The 20885-nt window shown below is 36.1% G+C and overlaps 1 long non-coding RNA gene across 1 annotated transcript in view; it reads right to left on the bottom strand.

Moving 5' to 3' along the window:
* LOC309628616 overlaps positions 1–20885 on the bottom strand; it is a 142074-nt gene that overhangs the window by 10615 nt on the left and 110574 nt on the right. The gene's annotated exons all lie outside the window — the stretch shown is intronic.

Genomic DNA, 20885 nt, shown 5'->3' with positions numbered 1-20885 from the left:
AAAATGTTCTCTGGCATACATTTGTCTTTCTTTTCCTAAAATGAATGTATATGCATTTAAAATCTATTTCTCAGAAAATAATTTGTATTAATTTCATGCATAATTCAACAAGGTCAATCCTGACATTTTAAAAACTTTTACAGTAAGTGCTAAAAAAAAGTTTTCAAGAAATAATGTTACCAGATATAGGAAAAGCACAGTCATTTACTCTTAGAAATTCTTCATGTTCCACATTTTCCCCAAGCATGAGATATAAACAAATGAACCAACAATCATGTATTTTGCAATTTCTAGATTTGCTATTCTCATTCATATATGCTAACACATAGATTTTTTTCACTCTCTAGAAATACTAGCATAGAAAATATGAAAAAAAATCTTTTTTTAACTTATAGCTTTTCTGTACTATTTATCTGATTTAATAGAAAAGAGAGAGAGAGAGAGAGAAAAGAATGACTGAGAGGATTTGGGGAAGGAGGAAGGAAAAAGAAAAACCTAAACTAAAACTTTAACATTCAACTCTAAACTGAGTTTTGATTTCACCTACTAACATCTTGATTGAACCTGAAATGCCCATCACAAATATGAATGTCTTTTGTTCCCAACAATTTGCAGCACTTTATGGCCTATTTCATTGCATCATAAATGTCATAATGACCAAATGTTCCATGAAATGTCATAAAATGACATGAATTACAGTTATCATCTAGGTCTATGTCTGGAAAACTGAGTTTCTGGTTCATGCTCAGGTAACATTGTGCTTTTTGTGTTTGAAGTTTCTGTGTACTGTGGCACTGAGTTAATTAATTTTATCATCGAAATGTACTATGGTTCTCTCTCAAAAAGTAATTCATTAGTCAGGAGAGTACACACATAACTGAATTAAGTATTTCTCAATTATAATGCTGTTATTTCTTTAAATATCAGCTATTTAAAGATTCTTAAAATCTCATCTTAACAAAGCTCTCTGGCATGATATTGCTTTACAATTAATGTTTCATTTTCAATATTGGGACATTTGCTGCTCTGGGACTTATTAATGTGTATGAGATTTTATCATACTGTTCAAATTCAGTAATGAATGCCATGTTCTTTGGCCACCCCATTCTCCCATTATCATGTGCATGCCAGGATGTAATTTGATAGTTTCCTAAATGTGAGTAAGGAAAAGGGAAAAGATCATAATGATGCTATTCACACAACTGTGCTACCTATACTTGTATTGCTAAACTTATTTTTGACAAGTTGGTTTTACTACGTACTTTGATCCAGCTGGAAATTTAGCTTGCTAGCTAAAAAGCAGTTTTTGAAATGTTAATTTTCAGTTTATATCAGTATTTTACTTCTCCTTTTTCTTAGTACAAATAGAAAAATGATGCAACTCTTAGACTGGATTTTAATGTACCTATTTATTCAACAGGTATTTACTGAGCCCCTTCTGAATCTGGGTACTGTGGCTTAGAGGAAGAAATAAACATGGCAATTGTTGTTTCTGCCTTCTTGACACTTATCCAGGAGTTCAGAAAACAAATATGTAATTGTATGTCCAGTTCTAAGTGTCTGATTTTGGTAAGCTAAGGCATTTTCTACAGAATACCATTACTCCAGATCCATAGAGGAATAAAAATTGAAACACTTGAATCAGCATTTTCAATTCTGAAAGCTATTCCTTTTCCTTTCACTTAAGGAATTTTCCCTGTACTTTACCACTGAGTGAATTACAGGCAAACTAATGCAATCCCTTCTTCTTTGTAGGAGTGCATCTTTGTGGACAACCAATGTATTGTAAGAGTGAACACTTTGCTACTCTTGATTTTCCAATCTCACTCAGTATATTCCTGCTGGTAAGAGAAAGTAGTGAGTAATTGAATATCCTGAGTAGTAATGTACATCCTGGGCCTCTGCATCTAATTCTCTCTCCTACTCTTACCTTCCTCAACAAAACATTTGTCTCTTAGTTCTTTCAACGCACAATTAGATAATCACCACTTGGTTTATTGCCAGTCCCTACCCTGACATGTAATAGTCATTCAATAAATTAACTGACACAACCCTGGAAACAAGCTATAGAGAGTTTAAAAAATATTTGCAGAAACATGGTTCATTCCATTTGGCACGATAATTTTACCTACAAGGATTGTGTTTTACTGAAACAATTATTTACTTCTGTGCAGAAAGAAGCTAAAATGAGGCTTTAAAATTTTTGTTAGGGTTAGACAAAACAGCCATAAAATAATGGAATTTGTCATATTGGAGACTTATGTGATTGGACAATGATTTTTAAGACAAATATGGGTGCATACCTTATTATAATGCCCCAAGAGAAAATCCTAAAGCCCAACTCAGCAACAATATAGTCAGAGGTTATATAAGGCAATTTATATATTCCAAGGGAGGAAATTACTACTACGCTTGGGGCACTTTATAATGTGGAAAAATACAGTGAGAAAGACTGTCAACCTAATGTTTCAGTAGTACTAAGTATATACGTGAATAATTCCCTTGACTTCAATCTTTCTAAAATGGCTCTTAATCAACAAAGAAAAGATTGGGAGGAAAATGTCTGTTTAAAGGTTTTGTAAAGTTCTGAAACTTCCATCTGTGTCTGTTTATGTAAAAATCTGCCTGTCATTCCAAAATAATTTATAATTTTTTTTTCAAGGATTTTTTTTTAAGTTTAGCATCTCACGAAAAAATCCTACATTTAGAAAAACTATGCAGACTTAAACTTTGAACTACCTTTGGTTTTGTAATTAGTAATTCCAATTGCAAGAACTTCTGATTCAGGAAAAAAAATCTGTAGGAACATTTAAGTGCTTGGAGGAAAGGTGCTGGATAATGACAAATGAGATATTTGGCCTTGCATGACAAAGCCAGTGAGGAACATTTACATTATAGGGAGAGTAATATATTACTTTAAGTTTGCACAGTCAATCGTGTTTCCTATATGGTTTGTTAGGTTCCAACATAACTTTTAAACTTTCCATTTAATTTGGTCTCTGAATCTCATTGTTTTACATTGTTATATTTTTGATGATCTTTAAAAAGAAAGTTTAAATATATTTAGAGAATGTTTTTACTTCGTGAGTGACATTATGCCAGGCATATTAAAGGACATAAAGATAAAAGAGACATAGCCTATTCCATGAAAAAGCTTAAGCAGTCTATAAGGAGGAAGAGCTCAGTACATTTAATAGAGAGAAGAAAAATGCATAGTAGAATATAGTAGGGAGATGCTTCGAATATTAAGTACTTTTCTCATGTTTTTATTTTTAAGGGTACACTGAAAATCTCAATTGCTAATAATAGAAGAAAAATAAAAACATTGAGGGTTAATTTCCAAAACACGAGTAACAAAAGTATGTGCATTCATTATAGTCCCACTCTTTTTCAGTTCCTTTGTTTTTGAAAGAGCAGAACATAGGTAGAAATTTTCAGGCCTTTGAAAAATTTTACACCTTTCATATGTGCAATATTTGGTTGTCTTTTCTATCTTAATGTTTCCTCTTAGAGTCTATCATTTCTTAAAAGACAAAATTAACATTTTAATGTTTACTATATGGCTGTAATGTTCGAGACTTGAATATTCTGTGATATTCAAGACTTGTGAGAATGAATGAAAGTCAAATTGAAGAGTTGTTCAGTAAACCACAGAATTTGAACATTGAACAAAATATTGCTGTTAATATGGTACATTATAACCTCTTTTTGTTAAACCTTTGGCATGAAATACTGTTAAGTTCCCTAAGTCCTCATTATTTTCAGCAGGCTAATATTTTTGTTGCATTGCTATGATGACTGAACTTGAGTTGACATGGGTTGACTGCCTGTAGGGTATTGTGGGCTAACTTGTTGTTGAATAGACAAGGCTTCCCTTCTCTCTAAATTACAGAGGAGAATTATTTTGCAGAATAGGAATAATAAAACTTGCAAATTAGCTGAAATAGAAACAAAAAAATTCCACAGGAGTTGAAGGAATGGCATTCAGCTAACAATACTGTTATAAGAGAAATCTTTCCTGTATGTTGATTTTATCTTAAAGTGGAGGGATCATTTATTGTTTGGGAGAAAATTTACACAGAGTTTGGAGAAGTGTTTAAAGAAAGCTTTTCCTTTCATTATTTGTGCTTGGTCAGATCCAAAGAATTCTCCAACTGCATCACTTTGTTAATTCACTGAACATAAGTTCACAGAATATCTGCTATGTGGCAAAGTCTACGCTAAGTATTAAATGTACAGAGGTGCAGGACCTGGTCTCTAAGCTGAGGGAAATTACAGGTTGGGGGAAACACTGTTAAAAATCAATTAAGTGCAACACGAAAACTGTAAATCTCACCAGCCCTTCAAGGAAGATATAATTCTTATTTAAAATTTTCCAAATCTTCCAACTAATTTTATAAGTTGAGTAAAACACTGTCACCAAAGCAACACAAATAATGCAAAAAAAAGTAGAACATTTTCACATATGAGTAAAGATACAAGATTCAAAATAAAGTATTAGTAAATAAAACCTAACACTGTATCAAGAGGAAAACACCTCATAAAGCAGTCTTATGACTTCAAAGATTAGTTGATGTCAGGAAATCTCTAATGTAATTTACTACAACAACAAGATTAAAAAGGAAATAAAATAATATCACTATATTGATAGATATCCAATATCATGTTTTGCATTTTAGTACCCATTACTGAAACATAACTTTGCTTTTTTTTCTGAGCACCTTTCAGAAAACTATTGCAAAGTCCTATCTTCAAATATATTCATGCCTACTCTTACATCTCCTCTTCAGTATTGTACTAAATATTTTCCTAAAGTTAAATGAACATGGTTGATAAATTAACATCTCACAAAGTTGGTGTTATTTAAATCTCTTTCCTTAGTAATCCATTATATATCCTTACTCCCTGGATCTTTGGATTTATCTTAAGCTCCTTTATGGTTATTTATAACTGGATTGTATTATATACCCATAATTCTCAAAATTCCCCAGATTCTCAAATTAAAAAGTCTGTATTCCAAAAGACTAAAAAATTAATTGCTTGATATTTGGAATGTAGTTTCCTGTAGAAAACTCTGTCTAGACTAGCATACAAGACCTATTAATACTAGGGAATAAACTTAACAAAGAAAAAACAAACTAACCTACATTCTATGTAAGTGAAATACAGAAGTAATGTTAAAAAATAGTAAAATAGGGACTTCCCTGGTGGCACAATGGTTAAGAATCCGCCTGCCAATGCAGGGGATACGGGTTCGAGCCCTGGTCCGGGAAGATCCCACATGCCGCGGAGCAATGAAGCCCGTGTGCCACAACTACTGAGCCTGCGCTCTAGAGCCCGCAAGCCACAACTACTGAAGCCCGTGTGCCTAGAGAAGAGCCTGTGCTCTGCAACAAGAGAAGCCACCGCAATGAGAAGCCCGCACACCGCAAGGAAGAGTAGCCCCTGCTCACCGCAACTAGAGAAAGCCCGCGTGCAGCAACGAAGACCCAACACAGCCAAAAAAAAAAAAAAAATAGTGAAATAAAATACTTTGTGATACAAATAATAAACATAAAAATAAAATATGTAATGAAAATTTTCAATTTTCCTTGAATTCTTTTCCTTGAAGGAAGTAAGGTGAGGTTCTAGACCCTCCATGCACATTAAAAATCAATAGAACTAGAGAAAGCCCTCGCACGAAACAAAAACCCAACACAGCTAAATAAATAAATAAATAAAGTAGCTATTAAAAAAAAAAAAGAACTGAAAACTTTCATGAGAAAGATAATAACCAAAGTTAATAGATACCCAACAATGAAATAAAAGTATCTGCAACATATATATTAAAAAAAAAAAAAAATCAATAGAACTTGTTTTGGGGTTTTTTGTTTTGTTTTCTGTTTTTTTTTTTTTTTTTTGCCCATGTATAATTTCCTTTCAAAGTGAAAATTTTAATTATTGAAAACTATTTAATTATTTTAAAAGAAATTTATTAATTGTGATTCCAGTCTTTTATTGGCTTACAATTGATTTTTTAAAACATAAGCAAATGACTGAATTTATATAACTGAGCAAAAGTTGGAGGACAGAAAACAAAGAGTATACCTGAATGAGATCATTTTATACAATATAAAATGAGGACGACTTTAATAGAGAATATTTGTAGCATCTCTTTGAGAGAGAGAAAGGAACAATGCATTAGTCAGTTCTCCTGTCAACTGCTAGTCTGCATTGGTATAGGTCATCTCGGTTATTATCCAAAGCAGGCATGAATAATCTTGGGGTGAATATGGAGAAGGTACAAATAGTCGAAACCATAGAACATTAACCATACAGATATTTGTAGCAAAATTTTGATAACTGCATAACTAAATGGACTAATATCATCTCTAACAATTTTGCTAGAGTTAAAATGTATGGATTAGCATGCTGCAGTTAAAGTTTATTTATACGTTAACCAGCCTTAGGCTAACTTGCCAGAAAACAGTAAATTTCAATAGTAATTTGTTATTTTTGTTTAAAAGCTAATTTAAATATAATGTGTTTCTTCTCTCCTTTTAATTGAGTTGTACAAGATTACCCTCATTTAAAAAAACAAAAAACAAAAACCTAGAAAACAAACTTCTATAATCTGTGCAACATACTATTTTTGAGTACCTATTATTAGTATTCAACAAAACACACCTAGGGGCTTCCCTGGCGGCGCAGTGGTTGAGAATCCGCCTGCCAATGCAGGGGACACGGGTTCGAGCCCTGCTCTGGGAAGATCCCACATGCCGCGGAGCAACTAGGCCCGTGAGCCACAACTACTGAGCCTGCGTGTCTGGAGCCTGTGCTCGGCAACAAGAGAGGCCACAATAGTGAGAGGCCCGCGCACCGCGACGAAGAGTGGCCCCCGCTTGCCACAACTAGAGAAAGCCCTCGCACAGAAATGAAGACCCTACACAGACAAAAAAAAAAAAAAAAAAAAAAAAAACCAAAAAAACCACACCTAGTTTTAGTTATCTTGGAATGACATTAAATGAACAAAGATAAATCCACAGCTGAAATCTGTGGAAAATGCAATGAAGGAAAAGAATAGGATGCAATGATATACAGTCACAGGAAGAACAACTTTTAGGGGAGGTGGTTATAGACAGTCTTGCTCAAAATGGCATTTAAGCTGCAGTCTGAAGGGTGACTAGAAGTTATGCATCTGGAGAAGAAGAGGATGTGCATTTCAGGCAGGATGAATAGCTCATTAAATAATAACAGTAACAATTTAGATGAAGGAAGAGCTTGTGAAAAATTTCCAGGTGGGCTGGAGGGTTTTTGAGCAATGGGGGCAGTGATATTGAGGAAGGCTGGGACCTGGGATCTGGGACCCTTCACTGCAGTGCTTGCAGCTGGACAAACATCTCCTCAAGCAACAGAATACGAAGAAACTACAAAGGACTAAAAATAACTGCACGCCTGAGTAGTTGGACAAATTATGAACAATAAGATACAAAAAGGCCAAACCCAAACTGTCTCTTCTGAGGTGCCAGGAGCAAAAGCAGGGTATGACGCATGATCTCTGCACACAACACCACGTAATGGTGGGCAGCCCACCTAAGCCACCCCTCTGGCCCAACCCACGGATCTGCTCCCACCCTCACCTCCTCTAGGGAAGCCGCTCGCCAGCTAGGCCCCCACGCCCCACCGCAGGGGCAAGCAGCAAGGGCAACTGTTACTTGTTCTCGCTCCCTTGTGCTACAACAAGAGTCCGGGTAAAGCCTTGCCTGATTTCCTCCTCTGGCCTCTTATCAGTTTTTATTAACTAAAGAGTCCACGAACCCAGTGTGGTAACAATATGAGTTGAGGATGGAGTTAAATCATGAAGTTTTTACATGATTCTGGATATAATGAGGAGGTTACGGCTGTGATGATATTACGGCCGTGGCAGACATTTAGTTTTTCTTTCGGAGGATCAAATACCTAGATCGTAAATTGGGTATGAGGTGGTCAATAAGTACAGAAAATGGAGGAGGAAAAGCACAGGAGCTTAAAGGTAAGGTAACTCACATGCCAGGAAACTGCAAGTACAGAATCTGTTATTGTAAATAACAGAAACCACCAAAGGGAGTTTATGGATACATGTAACAGGAAAGGTAGAGGCCTGTCTAGCTTCAGACACATTGTATCCACATACTCAAACAATGACTGCAGAAGAAGCTGTTTCATCATCTCCCAGCTCTGTTTTTGTGTGTGATTTAATTTTTCATATGAAGTGACACATTGCCAACAGCACCTCCAAGGTCATATTCTACCAGCCAAGTGACTCCAATGAGGTAGTGCCTCTTTCTCAATAATTCCCATAATAAAGCCTCCTTTAAATCCAGGTCACCTACCCATCCTTGAACCACTCACTCACTAGGAAATGATCTAGGAAATGGAATACCCTCCTTGTCCAGGCCTGACTCACATGCCCAACCTTCAATGGGTATGGGGTTAGGCTTTCCCGAGTCACATTGGCTCAACATGACTGAGGGTGCAGAAGTTGTTCACTAAGGGAAAATCAGGATGATGTTATTGGAAGTAGAAATGTATGTAGGTGTTAGACAGATAGGAAAGTGGGGGATTACGGAGGGAATCAGGATACTGAGAATCAGAGAAGGTCCAGAAGAAATTAATGGCTGGGAGATGGATTCCAATGAGATCTGTAAAAACAAGTCCAAAAATAGGATAAAAGTAAAAATACATATATACACTACTATACATAAAATAGATAACCAACAAGGGCCTACTATATAGTACAGGGAATTATACTAAATATTTTGTAATAACCTATAAAGGGAAAAGAATCTGAAATATAAATATATATATACATGCATGAATCACTTTGCTGTACACCTGGAACTAACACAACATTGTAAATCAACTCTACTTCAATGAAAAAAAAGATAGGATAAAAGGACATATTCATAATCTCCACCTGAGTTCTACTGAATCTGAACCAGATCCTCTAGGGTTGTGTCCTATTGATGTGCATTTTAAAATAAGAATACCAGGATTCTTTAGCACTCTATAAAGTTTGAGAATCACTGGATTAAAATTATAACCATGGGAAGGCCTGAGTCTCTCAATAATTCAATGTGTAGAGTTTCTCTGAGTTGTGAATTTGTATGATTTTTTTTTGTCACTTGTTATCTGAAGCAAGAAAATAACCTGACCACAAAATGGACATCTACCACATAATATTGATTGTTTTTAATGTTGGTACTTCTATTAATGCATTTGTATGTAGAGAAAAATTGGCCCAAATCGATTTAAGACCAGTAAGACCTCTTGGTGATTTTGCTTCAACCTCCAAACACTCAGATTTTCTCCTCCACATAGAAACTCACAGCAGATGAATTGAGTTCTTGAAAACAGGTGTGAAAACTTGAAAATGAATACCCATGAGTGTCTTTGAACATGAATAAACTGCAAGGTTTTGCTTCAACTCTGAATTTCTTACCCTGCTTAGCCTGGAGCTAGTGTTAGTGTCCCTCAGTGTCAACTGTGTTGCAAATCCTGGACTAAGTTTTATTGCACAAACAGCTCATGTTTGATTACTGTGAAGTCTGTTAGGATTCAGCCACCAGGTGTCAGTAAGACTTGAAAAACAATAGGGTTCTGCAGAGTCCAGTGATTTTCTTCATTCAGTCTCTAGGAGCAAATCAATACAGCCTTTGGTTATATCTTTTTTTGTTGTTCCCAAAGAAATGCAATCCATTGACAGACCCACTGAACACGGAATTTAAATCTTCACCCCGGCCCCCATGACAAGGCCTTGTTTCACCACACTTTCATAGTACGGGCTGGTTTTTAATTTCCAATAATTGAGTACCTCAAGATTCATAGTGAATGAGGTAGTTTATCCAACCTAGAAGGAAAAGGATGCATCTGAAGCAAGTGACAAGGAGGCAGGGTATCTTGACAATTACATGTAATCTATTATGAAATGTCAATTAATAAAAAACAAGTAGAAAAGTTAAGCATTCTCAGACTATTTATAATGCCAAAAACATACGCTGGGACAATTTTGAAACTTAAATAAAATGGGGTCTTTTTTTTACTAAATATCCAAAGTTTTGTGTTAGTATTCTCACTTATTATTGTTGTTGTCTTCATCATTATTGTTTTTTTACTCTGCTATTGTTGCTTATAAGACAAACATAAATCCACTTGACCCTCATACAAAGCCACCTTAATACCTCAGTTTTTTTTCCTATTTCATATAAACCTTGAATTAAAACTTGAAATTAAATGTGTCACAGCATATCCGTGATATCATTATAAAATTTATTCTGTTCCCTATAGTTCTGTGTAGAAAAAAGATTTTGCAAAATGTACTCTCAGCTTCTTGAGGATTATTCTAATAGTTATTGTGTTCTGGTACAGTTTGGTTTAATTCCTATTTCACTTTAACTTTCCTCAGAGGTAGATATTTCAAGTGCTTGGTGTTGCCAGCCTATCTAGTTAAAGTCTGACCAAGGTCACAAAGTCTGTTGACTCATATGGCAATTCCTGTGTAGAACACAAAATTCTACATCATCTTTGAGTGAAATCCAATAGAGCAAGATCCCAGCTGTCCTAGTATCTGTTGAAAACATAAGACTGACCTAGTCTAAATTGGTTCTCAGCATTATTTTGGAGAGCATTTAGGTTTTCAAGACTGCAAGAATAATACATGTATATTTTAGAAAATTTGAAAAATCAAGAAAACACCAAGATGAAAAAGAGACAGCAACTGTTAATATTTTGACTCTCAAGATTTTGTATTATCTTGTCTCAGTGTTTACAATATTTAAAAAGAAGCAGCAATAGGAACAGCTAGTTTTGTAAAGAAATTACTTATTTGTGAATAATCCAAAAGACTGTATAGAGCTTCTCTTCCCAGGATAATAAATGGTAAGCTACAGTGGCCAGATTGTATTGTTCCTATGTCTCAGCAAGGCGAAGTCCCTGACAGCTATTGCCAGACTAACATCTTTTTCCTCCTTCAAATACAACACGTTTCTAGAAATTGAAGTAGGAAAAAGTTATTGTAAGGGAGGCGTGGCGCAGGGAGAAGGGTTAAAACAGCTTTGAATGCTCTATAAACCGGGTCCAGTATTATAAAGGGGTGACTTACTTCCCTGTAGCCACAAAAAAAGTTTGGGTTTGTCGGGGGGATGAGTGATTGCAATACTGGTGAGTGAACACAAATGTACTGTGGTTTTTCCTTGCGTGCACTTGCTGTTTTGCCTCAAGTCTTTGTTGGAACTTTGGTTAGGGGACATTCTATTGATATTTGCCAGATTAAAAAAAAATAATTCTAGTGCTGTTAAAACTTTTCACATCACATTTTGTTTTGTGCTGTGTTTCAGCGGGAGTGTGAGGGGGGGCTCAGTCAGGTACCCCTAAATTTCTGCCACTGAACTCAGCAGCCCCTCCTCACCAGCACTACGATATCCTCATTCTGAGCCATTAGTGAGCACTTTTCCAGGTAGGGCTTTTCAGAGTAAACTAGTCAGATTAATTTCTAGTGGCTATCACAGTCCCCAGGACAGAGTAGATACCGAAAAAATATGAAAAGAGTCAGTAAACTAATTTTTTAAGATATAGCAACCTGTTGTCAGGTATTAATGAACAAAACAAACCATAGTTTTCATTTGTCATGTTTCATCGGTTTAGTTGGGACATCTGGTAGAAATAATCCAAGGCAGACACTGTTAATATATATGACTGGCAGGGTACACATGCACATGTGAATGATAAATATTGGACAGAATTGTAACAAGAAAATACTGAACATTTAGATTATATACAACATAAATACAGTTTCATTGTTGGCAATAAATAATAAAAGAACTAGTGGAGTTCAGTATTTGGTGTGAGTGGGTAAGTGGAACTCCAGTTAACAAAAAGTGATATTGTCAAGAAGGAAACCATACTTTGATAGTGTGTAAGAGAGAAACTGGATCACAAATTGAACTTCGGTTGTACTCAAACTGTGAAGTTGGAACATGACCTGGGAATATCACTAGATTTATCACTTTTGATGCTTTTCAGATTGCTTAGGTGGCCAGGATGCCCTTTTAAACTCTCCATCTGACTGACTGACTGCATCCTTTCCTACAGAGCACAGGCTTTGCTACAGTGATCCCTGCATTTATCATGTTCAGATGTGTCTATTTCAATGTGTTTTTCTGAAACTAGGGGAGAAAACCATGTGGAGATTGCAGCTGGTACCAAATGCCGTACCTCACCTCATTGTATAAGACAATCTCCAAAAGAACATTACTCAGACTCCCATGGACACAGAGAAAACATCCCTCAGGGAAGATTATCTAGCTCACTGCATGAGTGTCTAATTGAAGATTCTCCCAAAGTGAATATGTAACTTCCTAAAAGCCCCACAAATATCCTTAAATATTACACATAGCATAGAGGGCACTTTCAAGAGGACATTTTGTTATTAAAAATACCTATATTTAAAATACTATTTAAGAAAGAATTCATTTTTATATTAATAGTTTCCTTGTCTATAGGCATGTGTCCTTTCTATCCTAATGTGTTTTGGTTCTAATATGCATTTGTGACTTTGGCTTCATAGAATATAATTGTGACTTACTCTTTTTCCTTCATTTAATAAATATTTACTGAGCACCTCCACCTTTAAATAAGTCTACTATACTCCATAGGAGATACAAAAATGTTTAACCCAAAAAAAATACATAGACCCTCAGGGGCTTACAGAGTAGGACAGAAAACAAGAAAATCACACAGATCTTTTTATAATATAAAATATAAAGCAGTAAGTTCCCTGTGAAATGTGTACATCAGTCATTCTCAGTCAGCCAGAGAGGGTGGTGAAACTTTCCAAAGATTTTCTTGTAAAATCACACACTGAATTCTTTAAAATATGATGAATTTGAAATCAAGTCAAGAGTTAATTGAAGTTGAGTACCAGTGAATCTAACAGTTTCGGGCAGTGAGGCATATACATTTATATTTAATTGGCAAAAGTTACCTGATTGAGAAATCTGTCAATCACAGTGTATGAATGGCTAACTCAATCACCTGAGTGACTGATACAGCATTCAATGAAGAGTATTATTATTAAAATACCTGGAAAAAGAATCAACTATAAATAAATTAGTTGGCTGGGAACAGAGTTTCAAATTTATGTAACATGTAGGAACCTCTGTTTTATGTTTGCTTATTTTCTATAACAATTAAATTTCTGCAAATATGGCAGAAAAAAAATTTAATATATAACCAACCACTTCTCTTTTTCTAAGGCAGTGCTAAATTTTGGGAAATCTGACATAGGACAAGGCAATGGAGAGACTCATTGGATCCTCAGTGTCCTCTTCCTGGCTGAGTGAGATCCATTGTTTTATCTGGACCCATTTACCAGTACATATACGTTGCCTTGTAGGCATCTCTATTCCTCTGTTTCTTCTTCCTCTATTTCCTGTACTTCCATGCCACATTCATAGGTACAAGAATCATGCTGCTATATCCATGCAAAGCTAAGGCACAGAAATCCCTGGAAGGCTGTCTGAGGGCTTGTCTTTTTCCTCCACTCTCATGGTGCTGCCTGGGAAGTAAAACTCAGAATGTTTGTCTGGGAGGGAACCATCCCTTTCAGTATCCTGTCCTCATCGTGTCTCATCTCTCACTTTCCTTTTTTCCAAAGAAAAATTTTCTATTTGAGGGAGTGTGAAGATTCCCTTCTTCAATCTACCCCTCTTAAATATTTATTGTATACATAGTATTTCTCCATTTACTGAGGGAACCAGTCTCTTGGAAGACAATAGGCAGGACAATTCTCTTTTCTGCCTTCTTTCATCTCTCCCATGAAGTATTGAGTAGGAAAAGGTCTAGCAACTTGACATGGGGGAATAAAGCAAAGTAAAAGGGGTAATATCCAAGAAAAAAATCACAATGAATAATATGTCAAATATGGTTATTCCTACATTTATGTATATTATAATCACCTCATGATTTTTTGATCAAATAAAAATCAAATATATAATAAAACTATAAAAATGGAATAACATATCAGAACATGTATTCATTATTTCAACATTAATCCTTGAATGAACATTTAAGGCACTGTCTCTAGTGGCTCAGGATGCAAAAACTAATAAATTCTCTCCCTTTTTTTTTAGATGCTTATGACCTATTTGGGATGACAACACATGAATAAGAGCACAAAAGTATTACAGATTATGAAAATACGTAGAGAGTAGACTGTGGATGAAGGTCTAGGTGTCGTCAATTCTATTTAGGTGGGGAAGGATTAGGTAAGTCTTCATAGAGGTGAAAAATCTTGAGTTGAGTGTTGAAAGATGGCCAGATGTTCTCTAGCTGGTCAGAGCAGTGAAGGTCTTCCAGGAAGAGCAAGCAGGAATAGAAGAGAATATGAGGCATGGCATAAGCAAGTAGGATGTAGACTAGAGTGAGGGAGTCTGACGAAAAAGAAAATATGAGCAGTTTGACAAAGCAATGACACAGAGTGGGTTTTGTTAGGGGAAAAATAGCTGAAGACGTAGAATTCTGAAGGACCCTATATGTCATTCTACAGAGCTCTGTATGTCATTTTGAAAGATGGAGAATTTAGTCAAAAGGTGTTGAGGAACATTGCATGGTTTTAGAGGAGGGGGTGTTAATAAGATTGAACTTGATCTTAGGGATATCATGTTGGTTTCAACTGTGGAGGACAAATGTGAGGCAAGCACAGATAGAAGTAGGGAGACAATTTTGGAGAATAGCTCAGAAATGTTGGCAAGCCATATTTAAAAGCAGATGGACGAATGGATAAAGAAGATGTGGTACATATATATATAATGGAATATTACTCAGCCATAAAAAGGAATGAAAGTGGGTCATTTGTAGAGATGTGGTTGGACACAGAGACTGTCATAAAGAGTGAAGTCAGAAAGAGAAAAACAAATATCGCATATTAACACATGTATGTGGAATCTAGAAAAATGGTACAGATGAACCAGTTTGCAAGGCAGAAATAGAGACACAGATGTACAGAATGAATGTATGGACACCAAGGGGGGGAAGGGGGGGGTGGGATGAATTGGGAGACTGGGATTGACATATATACACTAATATGTATAAAATAGATAACTAATGAGAACTTGCTGTATAGCACAGGGAACTCCACTTCACTGTACAGTAGGAACTAACACAACATTGTAAAACAACTATACCCCAAATTTTTAAAAAAGCAATCTGTAGTAGTGATGGGGAAGCAGTAGCTTCAGAGTGTTGTAAGGAGTTCGAATTAATAAGACTTTGAGTGTCTTTTAGTAATGTCTAAACATGAAGTAAAACCTTAGAATGACTCTAGATTTTTGGCATGGGTCTCTGGTGTGTGGTGGTATATTTCACAAAGATAAAAAATAAAAAAGAAGCAGGTCTATTTGGGGAGAAAAGTAATCCAGTATATAAATGAAATGTAGAATAATTAGGCCGATTGGATCTTTTTAATGCTGAGAATGTTGACTTTTTTTCTTATCATTATATAAATGAAGGTTTTGAAATGCTAAGTTTAAGGCACATAATACCATACTGACACATATACTTTTCTCAGTGATCTGCTGTAGGTAATTTCAGTACTTCATTTCAAAGTTCTAGCTGCCACCTGGAGCTTATATATCTAAACAGACCTCAACATCTAGAATCATTATTCTCCTCTTTACTTGTAGCATATTACACTAATGAATATTTTGTGTCATTTGGAGGGCAAGATTTTGGATTGACCATACTTCCTCTTCTTTTAAAGATTTATGAGCTTTATAAAAGGCTTTATTTCAGCTGGGAATTGTCCTGTATCATGTTCTGGACTATGTTCGTCATCTAGTCTCCCATAAATATTAAACCAAAGTCAACAACAACAATAACAGTGAAACCTTATGAGAGAAGGAAGTATAATTCTGAGGATGCAATTATGTTTATGCATTTAAGAGCATGCTCCCCTTTATGACATTTTTAAATGAACAGAATTTCATCTCAAGTCACCAACTAAACAGATGGTATTGACCAGTGGGAATCTTTTTAGTAAATGGGATAATTTTTAAAACTGTGCACATGCAAATTTGGCCATGGCATTTATGAAAGATATTCTGACACTAGACCTGTTAAAGGATGGAGTAGGAGATAGTAGCACGTGAAGTTAGTGTCAGGTTGCTTTAGCTGTCACTTTAATGTTAGGGCCAATTTTGTCTTCAGTTAAAGAAAAAAGTACTGTTTTTTGGTTTGTTTCTCTCTCACCTTACCATTCTCTCCTGTTTTTCATTTCTGATGCTTGTCAGTTTCCAGACATGCCTACCATAAAATACATCAATCAACTGACTCTTGCAATTTTTTTTCTCATTCAGTAAGCATTCACTGAGATAGTGAGTAAATGTGGGAAAACAAATGTAAACTGGTTTATAAGCTATAAGAACTGTGATATGAGTAACGGCTTCACACTGGCCTTTGCTACTTGACTACTAGAATAATGGATTTTCTTATGCTACTTTTTTTTATCTCCCAAGGCAGAACAATGCAATTAGACCAGTAGTAGTGTATTCCCACTTTTCATGAGTATGTGCTGTGGGGGTGAGTCAATGTAAAATAGATCACTGCTTCCAGTGGTCAGTCATGGGAGATGTGGCCCAGTGAGGAATAGGAGATGGCAAAGCCAGGTAAGGAAACTGTACTTAATCAAGGGGTGGTATCACACCATTGTGGGTCCCTATGATTTCAGAAAGGCAGCCCAACCTTGTTGGCTTCTCCTCTGGGGAGGAATAGGTCATCATTCTAGAAAGGACATCTAGCTCCAGAGAGAAGACCCAGGCTGTGGAAGTATTACAGCTTGAACCAGAGAAAGGAGATAAGTAGGGAAATGCTTACTGGTGCCAATAGGTTCCTATTATAGTGGCACTGTAGCCAATACATACGTCCTGTTACTATTTGTATTAGTTCTCTATTTCTGTATTGCAAACTACCATAAGCTTAGTGGCTAAAAAATCACATATTTATTATCTCATAGTCTCTGTACTTTGGGAATCCAGACACAGCTAGTGGATTCTCTGTTTCAGAGCTTCTCGAAAGGCTGAAATCAAGGTGTTGACCAAGACAAGGGATTCATCTGAAACTCAAATAGGAAAGGATCCACTTTCAAGCTCAAATGGTGGTTGGCAAGATTCAGTTCTTTTTGATTATCAAGCCGAGTCTTCAGGCCCTTGCTGATATTGGCCAGAGGCCATTCTCAGTTCCTTGCCATGTGGGCCTTTTCAATGGCTGGCTTACCTCATCCAAACCAGCAAGGGAGAGAGTCAATGAAGTCTCCTAGCAAGACAGAAATTACAATCTTAGAAGGGACTTCCCACCCTTTACCTTATCCTATTGTTTGGAAACAAGTAATAGGTCCTCCTTCATACTCAAGATGAAGGGTGTGAATGCCAAGAGGTAGCAACAATATGGGTATTGCAAACATACAGCAGAGTAGAAGAACATATGACTAAGACCATAAACATTGGAGCCAGACAACCTGCGTTCAAATCTCAACTCTGCTACTCACCAAGCTGCGTACTTGACATTGGGTTAGTTACTTAACCTCTTTGTATCTAATTTCCCTATCTATAAAATAGAAAAAACAATCACGCTCACCTCGTACGACTGTTGTGAGGATGAAATGGGTTCAGAGGTTTAAGCAGTAGGAAAGTCTCACTAAATGTTTGTTATTATATTTTGTGAATAATATGGCGAAAACAGATGTATTTATCACTAGACCTTGGGTCATCCATTCAAGGGCATGTCTGAGTTTGCAGAGAGACATGAATATCAAGAATCACTGCTTCACAGAAAGAGCAGACTTACAGATCTGTGTCTAGAAAGCAGTCCTGGGCCCTGGCTCTCCTCATGGAGAACAGGGTATGGAGGGACTTACATCCATCCTGAGAGCCCTTAAGCCAAAATTAGGATGTATATGGGGCTGAGTCATACATACTCTATTTCTCCTCTTAGGTAAAGGGATAAGACACCTCATATTTTGTTTCTCTCCTGAGAAATGAAAATTCTCATCTTTCTGTGGCACCAAGAGGAACAAGAATCTTGTAGTGCCCTCATCTCCCACTTCAATACTTCTATGACCTATAAGTCACTGCATAAACCTGGCTCTATCCACTCTCCAACATCATGTCAATACTTATCCCATCATTCACTGTCTCCGGCAACTGACCTCTTCTCTGTCCCCTGAGGAAACCAGGGCCCTTTTTGCCTCAGGACCTTACGTATGTTCTTTCTTCTGACTGAATACTTTCCCCACATCTCTTCACACTGTCATTCTTTGGTCTCAATGTCAATGTCCTCTCAGGGAGGACGCTGCTGAAAGAGGTCTCAACCCTCTCACAAAGCTGTCTAGCACATCACTCTCTCTTCCCGAATTTCTTTACTTTCTCCCCTTATTAGAATCTAAACTCCATGATTGCCGAACTCTTTTCTATCTGGTTTTCTGCAGTATTGGTAACACCTATCATAGACACTGGTAATAAATATTTGTTGAATAAATGAATGCTATAAATGCAAAGATATGATTGCTGAACTCTATTACATCTTTACAAAAGAGTAGAGAAGCTATTTTAGCCATATGAAACCCTCAAGATTTTCAAATAAAATACACTCCAAAAAATAGTCACATAAAGGTAGAGTTATTTTTTTCTGTAACAATGATCCAAAGATATATCTTGTTCTTCATATGGAAAACATTTTAATAAGTGATGTTAATTGAACTAATGCTTTTAGTCAGAGGGTTAGAAATGAAGATTTATCAATTCATATAACCATTTCATATATTAATCAGAAGGCAGAATTTAACAATTAGCTATTAATCATGTGCTAACGTTTTTGAACTAACTAGTTGTTTGATCTGATTATTTTCAGCTTGAATATCTATTGGAGTACTACATTCTGCATGCCCAGCATTAGACTGCCAATAAAAATCATATTTCCAACATCATGGGAAAATTCTCACAATATACGGTACTGCTAAACACAAAAAATAGTACACAGATTCTGTATACTCTGTGAACTCAATTTTTTTTAGAAAGAAAGATTCTTTAGAAACATAACCAATTATTAAAGTGTTTATTTCTGGGGAGTGTTTGGATTATGAGTGATATTAATTTTATGTAATCTGCTTTTATGTTTTTCCACAATATTTCTACTTCAAATTATTTTAAATAAGGGAATTTTCTAATGCAACTACAAAAAATTTCTCTGTATGTGGACATCTTAATAGTTGAAAATCAATGAATAGTTGAAACTAATGTGGATTTAAGTATTAAAATCTTTTTAAAATGAAAGAGGGATATGAATCAGCTGCATTCATTAAACCTCCAGGACAGGGAAAAATGGACGAACAATGGTTAAATAAAGTTTGGACAATAATCTCAAGGAAGTGTTTTAAGCAGTGGGTGGTGCCTGTGTAAAAAACACCCTGCCAAGAGAAGCAGTAAAGGAGTTCCCTGGTGCCACTTCATGAGAACAGAAAGAACACTTAGCAGGAGAGACCCCTGAGGACTATTATTATATTAATGGCTAAACTCACTACTGAAGTCAGGTGGGAAGTTGGCCAGGACTCTGCTAAGTCTCAGGTGCTTGATGTAGCTCCCTTTAGACAACGACATGTTTTTCTGGAGCATGTGTAGGCCAAGTTCACAGAATTTGGTGGGTAACTGCTTTTTTTGTTGTTAGATTTGTCCATTCCAGAGACTTAGTCCCACACATTGGTTCAAAATTACTTCTGAGCCTTCATGTTTGCTAATTAATTTTCAAACATGTAGCACAAAGGAAGGAAAAAGTCCTTCTTTTTTACAGCTCATTCATTTGTACATTTTTTCCTCTGCCCTATCCCTGCTCTATTAACACAAAGACTCTTTCTTATATATAGCTGTAAAACCAGCAGGCTTAGCTCTTAATCAGAGTTGTCTAGTTTCATTGCCTGAGGGCCTAGATCATTAGTAATAAATGTCATTAGTTGATGTTTCCAACATCCAGAGACTGTCAGATGATCTCCTCATTTAATCTCCCCATGATTAGAAACAGGCCCAAGCTTATGATATTTAGTAATTTTATTTTCTTGTTGTGGGAAAAGTAAAAGGCTACCTCTTGGAAACAAAAACAAAACTAATAGCCACTTCACAGTAGACTTGAAGGAATAGCAGACTATATACAAAGGCACTCAAAGCGGAAACAAGGGAGAAACTGCAAGGAATTGGTATCTGCTGCACCCCAGGTTTCTTCAAGGAGCTGAAATAAATTGAGCCATGGGCAGCCCCAACTTGCCTGCCCTCGTTACCTTACATCTTAGAGCATTGTCTGATTTCCAGCATTCTAATTGAAAAGACCGTTTGTAGTAAAAAGCTCTGTTTGAGTCACTTTGAAATCATGAGCCTCGGGTTTTCTTTCTGGCAAATGTTTCTTAGAGATCACTAAGCTTATTAAACAGTTCTGTGTTTGGAAGCTTCTGATGTTGGAACAGGCATAGTCCAGACACCTTGGTATAAAAAATAGCAGTCAATTCTCCATGGACTCTTTGGAAAGATGCTGTGTGCTGCTCTCCCTTCCTTGACCTGTATCTTTGGAACCTCAACGCCATGTACACAGAAGTACCTGGTAAACATCTGCAGTGACAGATCATAATCATATAATTATTATTAGTCACAGAACAGACTGTTCTTCTGTTCTTCAGTGTTCTTCATCTTATTTCCTCCATGGACCCAAAGGAAGAATGGGAAGTTATAGAGCATCAGAAAATTTTTAAATATGGAAAAGTAGTTCTACTTGAGTGAAATTTAAATAATCTTTAGGGAGATGAAGTATTTATGAAGTCTGGACACCTAACAAAA

The sequence above is a fragment of the Balaenoptera borealis genome, assembly GCF_965194805.1.
Source record: "Balaenoptera borealis genome assembly, chromosome: 4".
Lineage (NCBI taxonomy): Eukaryota > Metazoa > Chordata > Mammalia > Artiodactyla > Balaenopteridae > Balaenoptera > Balaenoptera borealis.
The sequence above is the reverse complement of the archived record's forward strand: the minus strand, read 5'-3'. Positions and strand labels throughout refer to the sequence as shown.